The 12,800-nt window shown below is 31.4% G+C and overlaps 1 protein-coding gene across 1 annotated transcript in view; it reads right to left on the bottom strand.

Moving 5' to 3' along the window:
* Window positions 1-10,812, bottom strand: part of LOC129223559 (blood vessel epicardial substance-like) — an 86,211-nt gene extending 75,399 nt beyond the window's left edge. Inside the window, exon 1 of the mRNA XM_054858072.1 lies at window positions 10,598-10,812. The gene's annotated coding sequence lies outside the window, so the exon portion shown is untranslated. The remainder of the gene's footprint in view (window positions 1-10,597) is intronic.
* Between the last annotated feature and the right edge of the window lie 1,988 nt (window positions 10,813-12,800).

Genomic DNA, 12,800 nt, shown 5'->3' with positions numbered 1-12,800 from the left:
ACAAACTCTGCATCTTTCAAACGTTTAGTTCAATACAAAAAAAAAAGAGATGTATATTTTGAAATAATTTAATTTTTTTAATGTCACTGCATAATATTTTGTAATTTTCGCAACAATTAACTCAATTTTTCAACACATATTTGTGGAATTTGTGTTCTTGGGTTGTATTTTATGGAAAAAACGACAGCCCAAAAAAAGTGTTTGAGCAGAGTAAGAATGGCAGGCAAACAAAAAGAAAATGAGAGGAAAAAAGCAGCAGAGCGTATGCGAATATTAAGGCAAAAAATAAATAAATAAAACCGATTTTTAAAAACTCAAGAAGACTGAGAAATCAAAAATGAGAAGTCAGGAGACGAGAATCAATTGCGGGAAGCTAGTAAACTAATTTTGTACAGAGTTGTAGATCAATGCAACTTCACCTATCTTAACATGCCAAGTTTACGGAAAGATTATATAAGCATGCTCTTCCAAATAGTCCCAGGAAAAAATAGGCTTTTATATGTTATCTTTAATAATAACAATATTGGAACTACAGTGGCAGAAAGGAAAGTCAAAAAGTTCCTGGAGGAAGCCTTCTTGAAAAGACAATCCTTACAGTTGATTTTGTTCTCGCAAAGAAGATTACCTTTCTTAATAGTTTTCTGGAAAAAAAGCTTCGCTTGTGAGGGATTTAAAAAAAAAAAAAAAGGTTTGTTGTATAGACTCACGACAGAAGTAAAACTTTATCTTTTCTTCTTTTTTACTTACTAAACTGTCCTTTCACCCGTACGTTTTCTCTCACGCCAAGCTCTTATTCTTTCTGCGTCTGATTAAGGCATATTCACAAGATGATTGTATACTTTAATGAAGAAAATAGATTATAAACAATAAGAAAACGAAAAATTACTTGAAAACCTCCTTTTAACTGTGTTGCCAAAAACAATAAAAAATAATAGTAATAATAAAGTTAATTTTAATAATAAAAGTAAACAAATTAAATTCAAAACAAAACCTTAGCGATGTGAATTTAGCTGTTAAACTGATTGATTGACTTGAATCAAAGAAATTCTTTAAAACTTGCATTATTTGAAACCCAAATCCACTAATATATGCTTACTTAAGTTTGCCTTGAAATTACATTGTTAATTTTATAGCCAAAACTAAATTTATAAATACTATCACTTCTCATTATTTTTGGCAGCCATTAAAAAAACAACTACATTACTTCCGTCACACATAAAAGGTTGGGGATCAGAAATTCAAAGCTCTCGCATAAAAGTTTCAATTCAAAACAGAGGAGAAAAAAAAAATTGCACAAAGCCAATAAAAAAGCATTATTTTATTCATTGTGAAAATTTGTTGATAGAAGTGTTAATTTTTAAGACAAAGTATCAGTGCTTACTTATTAATAAATATTTAGACACGTATTGGTCTAAAAACTAAACGAGTCTATTTCTAAAATGAACTTCAGTAACCGTGACGAACGTAACTTCAGAGTACGTTCGTCACACATCATATTTTGAAGAAATATTGATTTCTGTCACACTATAAGAAAAATGAGTATTATTCTGCATGAAAAATAAAGTTGAGGAATGAAAGTAACGCATTGCGTTGTTTTTTAAATAATATCTACCTAAACTTTAGAGAAATTGAGAGCTGAATTTCATGTTGCAAATTCAAGGTTGCAAAAATGTTATGTTCGTCACATTATAGTAATTTAGTTTCAAAAACCAATTTATGTATTTTTTACTTTGTTTAATTGCATGAATATTACACAGAAGTTTTATTCCTCCACCAAATTCTGAAAAACCACAAGTAAATGATTATTAGACGTTTAAAACTCATATTATGCAACAAAACAGATTCTCTAAATGTTAAGTTCGTCACGATGGAATGACCCGTTGAAAGTAAAACTAGTTGAAGCCAGTTACTTCGTATTTTCAGACTTTCTGGAGAGGAAAATCCCTTAACTTTAAAAAAAAACAACTTTTATCGGTGTCATCTTTAAACAATGATATTGTCTACACAAATGTTTAAAAACACGCGAAACTCGCAGAATCTCTACCATACGATACCCAGTCTTCACTCACCAACAGTTTAGTTTCAAAAGTTTCCACTAGTTGTAATAGAGGTTGTTTACATCTGCCCCATATTTCCTTTTGCCTAAAATTAAGATTTAATAACATTCATCAGAGGGAAAAGTTAAAGTTTGTATTTCGCTTTTTTTTTAACCATAATTACACTATTACACCTATAAACAGTGAATATATAGATTTTAATGTATTTTTATTATTAAGTGGGAAAACATTTTCATATAAAAATGGGTAGCTGTCTAATTAAAAGATATATCTCTATGCATAGATTGTTGTAAGATTCATTTTTTTTTAAAATCGGATATAATGTGCTTTCAAAATAATTAAACAAATGAATAATAATAATAATGTTAATAATAACGAGAAAATTAGTGCAACTTAATTTCGGTTTTCCTTCATTTTGTTCTCACTTTTCATCTCATAACACTACCCATTTTGTTTCCCTCTCCTCTTTTGTTGTATCTTTAGTGTACTACTGTGCCATCTATATTAAGTTAGATTTTATTCATGTGCATTTGTATTAAACTGTTTGATTTAACACTTTGAAAGTTTTTTGATGAAGTAATACTTGAAATATATTGGTTTTGTAATTTTTAAAAGCATTGGTTTCTACTTTAGTTACATTCCTAAATAAAAATTATTTAACAACTGACTTTTTAAAGCTTTTTTTAAAAATGAGAAGGAAAAAAATATAGAATGAAGAAAATAAGTCTGAACTCCACGGAATTCAGATTTAAAAAAAAAAAAAAATTCAAAGAGTGAGGACAGGTATGATAAACCGAAAGAGTAAACAATCACATAAAATATTAAATTATGTTTAATTTCAAAAAAGTTTCATTATTATTGAGTCCTATCACCTGAAACATTTGCTGAAAACAGAGTCTCCTATTCTATCTCTCTTTTTTGGTTGCAAAAATACGATTTTTTCTTTTCATTCTGCATTAAATTTAATCGAAATTTTTAGGAGTTTTCAAGAGTTATTGTAAAGAGTTATAAGCAGCTTGAAAGCTATTCTTTATAAATTATGAATTTCCGAGGAATCTAAAGAGTCTGTCCTGCATTAAATACTTTCACAAATAAAAGATACTTACGTATATAAATACATAAACTTCGCATGAGAAAATTAGTTGTTTTGAAAGTTAAATGTTTGATTTCAAAAGAACGCACAAAAGTTCCGGTATTTAGCTTGTGCTGAATCAAAAACTTTTAGCCTCTTGCGAAAAAGATAAACATTTAATTCAACGGAAAGAATAAGATAGAATGTTCATTTTATTTCTTCAAAGAGCAGTTGAATTCAGACAAAAGTATGCGTTAAGAGTACTTCTTTTACTGAAATTGTTTCTGAAATTTATTTTGAAGCTTTTGATTAAGTCTTTCATTCTTCATTGTGTCTTAAACTTGAACAGTTCTGATTGATGAAAATTTTGAATTATTCAGTCATAACACATAGTGCGTAAACAAGTGAGGTATTAATCGACATCATTTCAGGCAGTGGGAAGCAAAGAGATGTAAGTGGCAAAATCAAAAGTTTGGATATGACCTGCAGAAATGGTGGGTGAAGCTCTCCTCTGTCTTGGGGCAAGAGGTAGTACTAGTAGCCCTGGTAGGTTCTATTACTCCGAGTGATTCAGAAAAACTTTTCAATGAAAATCAACCTAGGACCTTACCTTCAAACACGTTTTACTAAAAACTTGGAAATGTATACTTATATACCCCTTTACTTTTCACTGCATCGTTTAACATTTTCTTTGAAATCATTTGAATAACATTTTAATTGAAGCCGTGCTGACTGTTAAATAAGCACCTAATTTAAAACTCGGTAAAATGAATGCACTGTTTTTTACGACATAAATGATCCACTATTCTCAAACTAGTCTGAATAGGGTCAGTTGTGGTAAAAGGAATTGTGGGGTGAATTTTAACAAACTGTATTACCCCACTTAAGGTAATTCTTGAAACTAAACTGTTGGTGAGCGAAGACTGGGTAACATATAGAAGACATTCTGCGAGTTCCCCGTGTTTCTAAATAATTGTGAAAGCGTTATCAATGTTTAAAGACGAATAAATAATTGTGAAAGCGCGCTGAAAAAAAAAATTTAAAAGCTGAGTGATTCCTCTCCTTCTTCTCTACAAATGTGAATTAACAGGTTTGAACTAAATAAAGGAATTACCAATGTTTTAACGCACAAAAATTGCAAATTACTGCAGACACGTGTATAGGGGATACAAAGAACCCCTTTTTTCAATGCAAAAAAATTGTGGGGTTTTGTATGAAAAGAGTTCCATCGTGTCGCTTTCCTTGGATGACTTTTCATCCAAAAGCTAACACTTTTTCACATTGGAAAAGGGGTTCCTTCTAACCACAAAAAGCGTGTCTACAGCAATATGCAATTTTTGTGCATTAAAACGTTGGTAATTCATTCATTAAATTTTCAACCACAAAGGTATTTATCCGTTATATAGGTTTTAACTAATTTTACTGTCACGTGGAAGGTTACTGAAACATTCGTTCATAAATCTTACATTCCTAGCAGTTTTTGGAAGTGCATCTAGCTCTTTTTATAGACCCCATAAGTTCTGTACTTAAGTGTAAACAAAAACAATTAAAAAAAGAAGTAGCAAGTAAAATCTGGAGCACATTTTTCCGTAAACTCACACTGGTGAAGGTTAAAGCTGAATTGTCTGCATTGAAGGAAATAAATTTTGCATGCAATAGATGCGAGCAGTTTCATTCAGGGATTTTTCCCATAAGTTATACTCCATGTACGCCGTATACTCTCAAACCTTTTTTAGACATATAGAGTAAAGCCTCAAGCTTCAAAAATTTTCATATTATGCATATGATCGCATACACATATTGTGCGTAATGGATTACTGGAAGTATATACCCTCAGAAAAATTGATGCGAACATCACTGGTTTCATTTATGATGAAACGAATATGGAGGTTTAAAATTCTATTTTCATTCTAAACTTTTCAACTTTTTATTTTTTGTTACTTGTATATTTATACATTATTTATTCTAATTAAAAGTTAACCAATATTTATTTATAACTATCAAAAAGTAGAGTAATTTTCTTGAGGAATAGTGATTTTAATAATATGCGTCTTTGTAATTTTTTTTTGTAAAAAATCGTTTTTATCTCATTCATTTTTTTACCTTAGTTTGTTTCTCCTTCTTTATGCTAAGAAATTGAAGAAAAATATACTTTCATTTAAATTTAAAATTATCTTATCTAAAAGATCTGGTAGTGTGTAGTTTTGCAACGCTGATACGATGATTTGCTTCTAAAATTCCAGTTATTTTATTCTATAAAGTTTAGATAGTCATATTTTTTACATCTAGAGAAATTCTTTTCGAGGAAGAATACAGTGCAACGCTGCCAGTTCAAAAGGTTAACAAACAACCTATATATCAAGTGCTGCCAATATGAGAACAACGAATAACGGCAGAAACATTGAAAGAATAATAAAACAAATGTAATACTGGTGTTAGTTATATTTTAAATGTAAACATTATATAATTTAATTACGATCAACCCATCAGTTCAAACTCCCTCCGAAAATTTTTAAATCTATTCCATAAAATGCTTTTCATTACACTTTTTTGCTGAAAAATTTTTTTATTCATATTTTATTAATTATTTACTTATTTTTCTTTCTAACTTCGTTTTAAAAATGAAATTATTATTGAAGAATTGTTCAAACTCAGCACTTTACTTACAGTATTTATTTTTTATTGCAGTTTTTGCGAACAGCATTTCTTACAAAACAATATAGCGTTTTTTCTTCAAATTTTTAAAACCTAAAGCTAACCAAGATAAAATCTATTAAAAAAATCTTTAAATTTGAAATAGCCAAACTCTATATTTAACATATATTATACGTGTCAAAAAAAAAAAAGAATCGAATGCGCGTATATGAGTACATAAATATATTATTTTGAGTTGTTAAAAACACATCAAATATTTAGCAGGGGTGAAGTTATGTACTGTAAGCATATAAGATTTTCCCCTCTTCATTTATTACGTCATGCTCTTAAAGCAGCAACCCCTCATTTAAATAACCAATTGCATTAAAAACCAATCAAACTTTCTTGATCATACAGATTTATAGATTTCACAAGAAATGTGTTTGGTAAAACCCTCCCAGAAACAATGGTCTGGTTACGACCCTGTCTAGAAAACTTTTGTGAAGAGGGAAATACATCTGTTCTGCGGTGCTGCGAACCGATGCACGAAAGACAGTTTTACAGAGATCGCCAATTGATCTGTTGACAGCTAATTAAAATGCAGTAGTTCTTCGACAAATGTCACCATTGGATTTGGCATGTAATTTTTGATGTCAATAAGCAAGGTATTGTCAAGGTGACCAATGACTGACGTCACTGCGTTTATTATTTCTGCTTTATGCTGAAATTTCATTTTCATTCTGCCGAAAGGAGTATAACTGTCAAAAAAAAAAAAAAAAATACATATTTATAGTGTACTGAAACTTGATACCTAACAGTTTGAGAGAATGATTTTTATTTCGCTTGTATTCTGACTTGTTTCATTTTCTCATAAAAATGACAAGTCTTGTATCGAAAAATTGTTTTTATTGTTTAATATATAGATGAAGGAGGGGCAAAGTGAACTAGCTGGGGAAAGTAAAATGGTGAAACATTTACTCGACTTTTAGCGCCACCTATCTAGTGATATTTTAAATATGTAGTAGCACATGTAGTCAATTCCAGTCAAGAAAAAATTAACCCTGAAAATCAAAGAATATGATAATATAGTCGAACTCGCCTTTAACGAGAGCAAAGGGACCGCGGTATTTGCTCGTTATAACCGAGTGCTTGTAAAAAACGAGTTCATGAAAAAAATCACAAAAATTCATCATGTAGTTGCTTTTTCTCTTCTTTTTTTAAATAGCTGTACAGCACCAAAGAAGTTGGTTAATTTGCTTTGAACTGTCTCAATGTGTTTCTTGTGTCATTGTTTTTGAGGAATACACATGTATATATCGGGGAAGATGCTGTACCCACGGACAGTTGTACCTACGGGGGTAGGTACAACCCCTCCGTACGGGCGTTGGTCGAGAAATTCCGGGTATCGTAGAGAAAGATCCTAATTGGGGTTCAACGTGTATGTCACAGCCATCTCCGGTACGCCAGGAAGTTTCAACGTCATCAAACGAACAATTAAGATTCTATCACATTTTTTTGGTTTTAGTAGGGTCTAAGTAAAAAAGAAAAAATTTCGTCCGTCGTGGATTGTATTATTCATTTTTGTTGTAGGTATCATGATTCCCTATATTTTGAAGGTTTTGTTTCTGATTTTTAATGTTGTAAAACTGTGGTCCTTTCGATGTGACTGCCTTGCAAAACCAAAATGGCATACCTTTGTACCCAAGGATACACAACCATGTGTACCCACTGACAGCAATTTTTTGTCTCCTTGGGTCACACATGAGCTTTCTTACAATGTGAAGTACCTCAAAATAGTGCCTTGTCATCAACATCCGAAAATTTGCTTTCAGCAATGATGATGAATTTGAAAAAGGGCTTGAAGTTGTAGAGTTGAAGTAACCCCCACCTGTTGTAGGATCTACAGGCCGTCAATCCCACCTGTTTTCATTTGAAGTCAACTTTTCTAGATTTTTGTTTGTTTAATCTAAACTGAGTTTTTCGTGGTGGGTTGATTTTGGTTAAAGGTTTCAATTTGCATATAAATTGAAGTTGTTATGTAGATACATAGAAAGCCATACTATCATGAATCTAGTTATTATTATTATTATTATTATTATTTTTTGCTTAAAAAGATATTAATTATTCATAACATCATTAACGATCTGAAGGCTAATAACTTTTTTAAAGAGCTCACTGATGTTAAAGATTAAGGAAAATTTAAAAAAGGGAAAAAAACCTTCGATTAATTTTCAAAGTTTAATTTCTATTGGAGATTTTATTTAATGTTATATTCAATGGATGTTTGAAGTATTTCAATATAAAATGGCTTATGAAAATGTATTGAGTATAATTGAGTTCCTCAGACCTATTTATATATTATTTTTTGATATGTCCATGGGTACAAAGGCACCTGTCCGCGGGGTGAACGGGTTGTTGTACCCACGGACAAAAAAGATGGTTTTTAAGAAAAAATTTCTGAGGTTGAAGGCTTTGAGATTTTCACCTGACAAAAATTACCAAATTAGATGATAAGTTGTTGATTCTGCCACAAATTTTTTCCGATCAATTATCCATTGCCAGAGACCAGCAAAAATTGAAAAGTAAATTTTGTCCGTGGGTACACGCAGCTTCCCCTATATAATATTTAAATGCTTCGTTATTCCACAAATTGAAAAAAGTGCTGTCATCGCTTTGTTTTCAGGATTTATATAACTTATCACTAACTTTCGTTTGACTTTGGGATGTTGAAGAAAGTTTACCAAACAAGCTGAGCTGAAGTCAATAGAAATTTTATGAATCACAAGAATTTTACTCGTTTTAAGCGAGGTTTGCTCGTTAAAAGCGAGTTGTACTCCCATGGGTTTAACATTCTACTAACAAAATATTTCTGATTTCCTCGCTAAATCCGATTTCTCGTTAAATCAGGGCTCTTTATAAGCGAGTTCGACTGCACAAGCAATTTTCAAGTTTTGATACTCATGTTGTAATATTTTGTTTTAAGTCAAAAATTATTTTTGTTATTATTAAATAATAAAGTTCTAGTTATTAGCATTTTAAATATTAATTGAGACCTACTAATGTTCAGCGCAGTATTTATTTGTTTAATATTAAGATAATTTGTATTTTAAATGCTTTGTACAGTTAGTCAAGTGTATGCGAGCCAAAGCTAATGGGGCAAAGTGAAATAGTTAATTTTATTTACTTATTCAATCTTTTAACAAATCATGTACGCATTTATTTATTTTTTATTTCATTTGCATTACATCATTTAATAATTCCCTTCTCCATTCATTCATTAACTTATTTTCTTATTCATTCACTATTTTATTAACTGATTTATTTTTTCTCAATTATTGACTTATTTATTAATTTTTTTATTGTTTCATTTTATTTTCATTTGTTGATTCATTCTTTTACTACTCATTTATTTCATCAAAAATATATTTGCTAATCGAGTAGAAAATATTTCATTAGAAAAATATTTTATTTTTCACTTTGCTCCTTGAAAAAAAGAAGTGAAAATTTTCCACCTCTTTTTGGAGGTACAAATTTATTGCCATAAATAAAAAATAATGTTTCAATGCAAGTTTAGTTATGAAATATATTGTTCTTTTTTTCTGCACTGTAATTTTCAGAACAAATTTCCAACTTGTTCGTTTTGAAAAAGTAAGTTGTCTTAACTATTTTACTTTGTCCCACATTCCTCTACATCTGAAAAAAAAATTAGAGCGTAAGATAATAGTGAGAGGAGATTGATGTTAAAAAATCGACTTGGGCAGACGAGAAGTTAGGCTTTTTTATTTCTGGGTGAATTTCTTTTATTTTAAAATATATTTCCCCTTCGTTAAATTCATTTAATTGTTCTATTGCAAGAGGGATGGTCTGTTTTTCTCCTCCGGGAATTCTATAACATATCCCCCACCCCCATACACACGCACAAAAAAGAGACATACATACATTTGAAACATTATTTGAATTAAAGTAGTATTTCATCAATATTTCATGTGGTTTTTGAATGAAAATTCTTACCAACTTTGATCCAGTTTCCAAAACCCACCACTTTTTCAAGCCAAATGCATTTAAATTTCATTTATTGCTAAAACTTGACTAATGATTTCAATGAGAAATACATAAATGAGACTAATATTAAGGCAGTAATTAAATTAAAGATGTAAATAAAAATGTATTATTCTCATTATTAGTATTACTGCAATATTAGCCCTTATTTTTATAAGCCATTTGATCACTGTTTATAAAAAAATTGTAACATATATAATTATATATTACAATTTTATATTAAAATAAATTACATAATATTATATATAATATTGTAATATAAAAACCACGTGAAAATTATTCATTGGAAAATTATATCCCTGAAAAAAAGAATCCTCTCAAAACTTCAAGCTGTCTGAGGATTTAGACAAAAGGTAATGCTGTCATAGTAATGGAAATAAAGTTTGAGGCATAAATGTCTACTGGGGAAAAAAGTGTCAAATTTCGGCTTATACACATTCCTTAAGTCCAAATTCTAAAATAGAAAGATCATGGAAAAATCAATTTAATAGCATGACAACGAAGAACAACTCGAACTACTTTTGATGTATCGCTGGGAGAAACAAACTTAGAAATGCACACATTCGCAAAATTTGTGCATTTATAACATTGTTACTTTGTTGCACTAATCGTATTTATTAATTACTTCCTTTTGATGTGTTTATATAAATCCCACGAATCACTTTTGTACACATTCTACAAATTTAAAAACTCCACTAAAACACTTCAGTTCAACGGGAAAAATAACGTGATTACAGTTTTATTTTTTTAAATACACTATTCAGGGGTCACTTACTTTATTCAGCAGGTGAAAATCGTTGACACCTCAAAAAACCTCGAAATGTCATGGTAAGTCTGGAAATACTGATAACAGTACATATTCACAAACTGCTTACAAGTACTGACACAATCGAACTAGTGTTATATAATATCCGTTTGAAGTTGAAATAAATTGACACGAACAATGGGACTCCTTTTCGGAATAAATCGACTCTTGTGCTATGGACACGGCCGGCGGAAAGCTACTGAGGAGCGTAGAAGATGCGAGAGCGATCGTTTAAAGCAGGAATTGCGCATGCGCAACAGCCTGCTACAGAGTTGAGGCAGACGATCTTATTTACCAGCTTTATTTCGCGCGAAATGCCTCCCAATGTCAAAAGAAGAGCATTACGACCTGGGGATAAAGGATTTTAATCGTTTCTCGCATGGTAGTGTGATTTAAACTTAGCTAATAAGTGGTATAAGAGTTACGTTTCACTTTGAGTGCTTCATTGTGAGTTTATTCGCTTTTAGGGAAATGAATAAATTTGAGCAAATTTCTGCTTTCTATTGCAGTGTGATTTTCCAACCGGAAAAAAGGCAACGAATGGAGTTTTTATCACTTCGGTTTTACAAAGATTGGAACCTGTGGATGAGTTGGAAGAAAGCAGAACTTTTCTCTCTTTGTGCTTCTCTCTCTCTCTCTTTTTATTACATCCCATTTAACCTGCAAGACCTCTATTTTCGTTTAGTGATAGATGCATACTTCTAGTTGTAAAAATGGTCGAAGTAAGATGCAGAGATAATGTATTAGCAGTTTGAAGGGAAAAAATACAAAGTCTAAATTTGTATGATCCCCAGGTCTCCTCATTACATTTAGGGAACTCATAAGCATTAAAAAACAATTCAAACCCAAAAGAAATTGAAGCTAATACTAGCAAAATTTACATCTATACATAAAGCAGCATTTTGTGACTTTGCACTACTTTAACACTCGCAGTCAACTACACCTTTTGGGCGAAAAAAAAGAACGGTTAACAAGGATTTAAAATCATACGTGTGCGTAGAGTGTGTGTTCAAATTTCGCGAGATTTTGTAGTGTATTTTTACGAACATTTGCATTAAAATCATTAACATTTTGTTTTTTTTTTAACTTGATAACATCTCGTTCTTCTGAATGGGTGATATGAACCAATCTCAACTTCTACACGGTCCCAACGAATTTTGAATTTGAAAAGCTCCTTGAATTTTGGTGGCAAATATTTCAAGTATTTTGCGTTGGTATTATATTTTACTATCTATATTTTCAATAGCTAAAAAGAGCCGTCAAATAATTCAACAACCAATCGCTTATACTCCTTTCATTCCAGAAAACTTTATCTAAAAACCTATGGAGATGAAATTGGCAAGTATTCTCACTTCTCGTACTTCGTGAAACAGCTGCAGCGGAGTTTCGACTAACTGTCGGTCCGACTGCCTGGCGGACTACAGGCCTGTCATTTCAAAATTTTCCAGGGGGTCAAAGTGTATGTACTCAATGCATATTTTGTTGAAAAACAACTAAAGCTTAGCCCACAATTCCTTGATTTCTCAAAGCCGGGGGGAAGGGGGGATTCAATTGATCCTTCCCTTCCTGACCTCCCTAAATGCTTGTTTGACCTCCTTCACCGAATCGGCATTTTTGTGAATCCAAATACTGTCCAAACTGCTCTGGCGAAATACATCTGCTGCTGATAAGATATTGATTTTTTTTTTCCCTCTTTCTGAATTTGAATTCACGTTTTTTGTCTGCAAGAGTTTGTTATTTCCTAATGCCATTAGAAATTGAAATAAAAAATCTTCAGTGAAATACAATGGTGGCGATTTAAATCTCGATGTGAAATGTGTATAAAAATAACCTGATTGATATGAAACAACCCACGTCAAAATATAAAAAAAGGGCACGGCAGCACATCCCCCTTTACCGGTTTCAACGGAATAAGTCATTGAACGGGCAGTTTGAGAGCAACAGCGGAGAGATGTGGGGTGAATTGGAAAAGATAACGGATCACTTCATTTTGTAATACGTAGGATCAGCGGGAACGCGCAAGCAGTAAAGTCCCGCATTCTCGCTTATCCTACCTGTCACAAAATAAAATGGTCCGGTTCCGCTTCCAGATCATCTGCCATCTCTCCATAATCAAACTATAGTTCGAGTTTCAAAAGACGTCCCACTACTAAAGTCACGGACTGAAAACAAG

Source organism: Uloborus diversus, chromosome 1 (assembly GCF_026930045.1).
Source record: "Uloborus diversus isolate 005 chromosome 1, Udiv.v.3.1, whole genome shotgun sequence".
Lineage (NCBI taxonomy): Eukaryota > Metazoa > Arthropoda > Arachnida > Araneae > Uloboridae > Uloborus > Uloborus diversus.
This window is presented reverse-complemented; position numbering and strand designations above follow the sequence as displayed.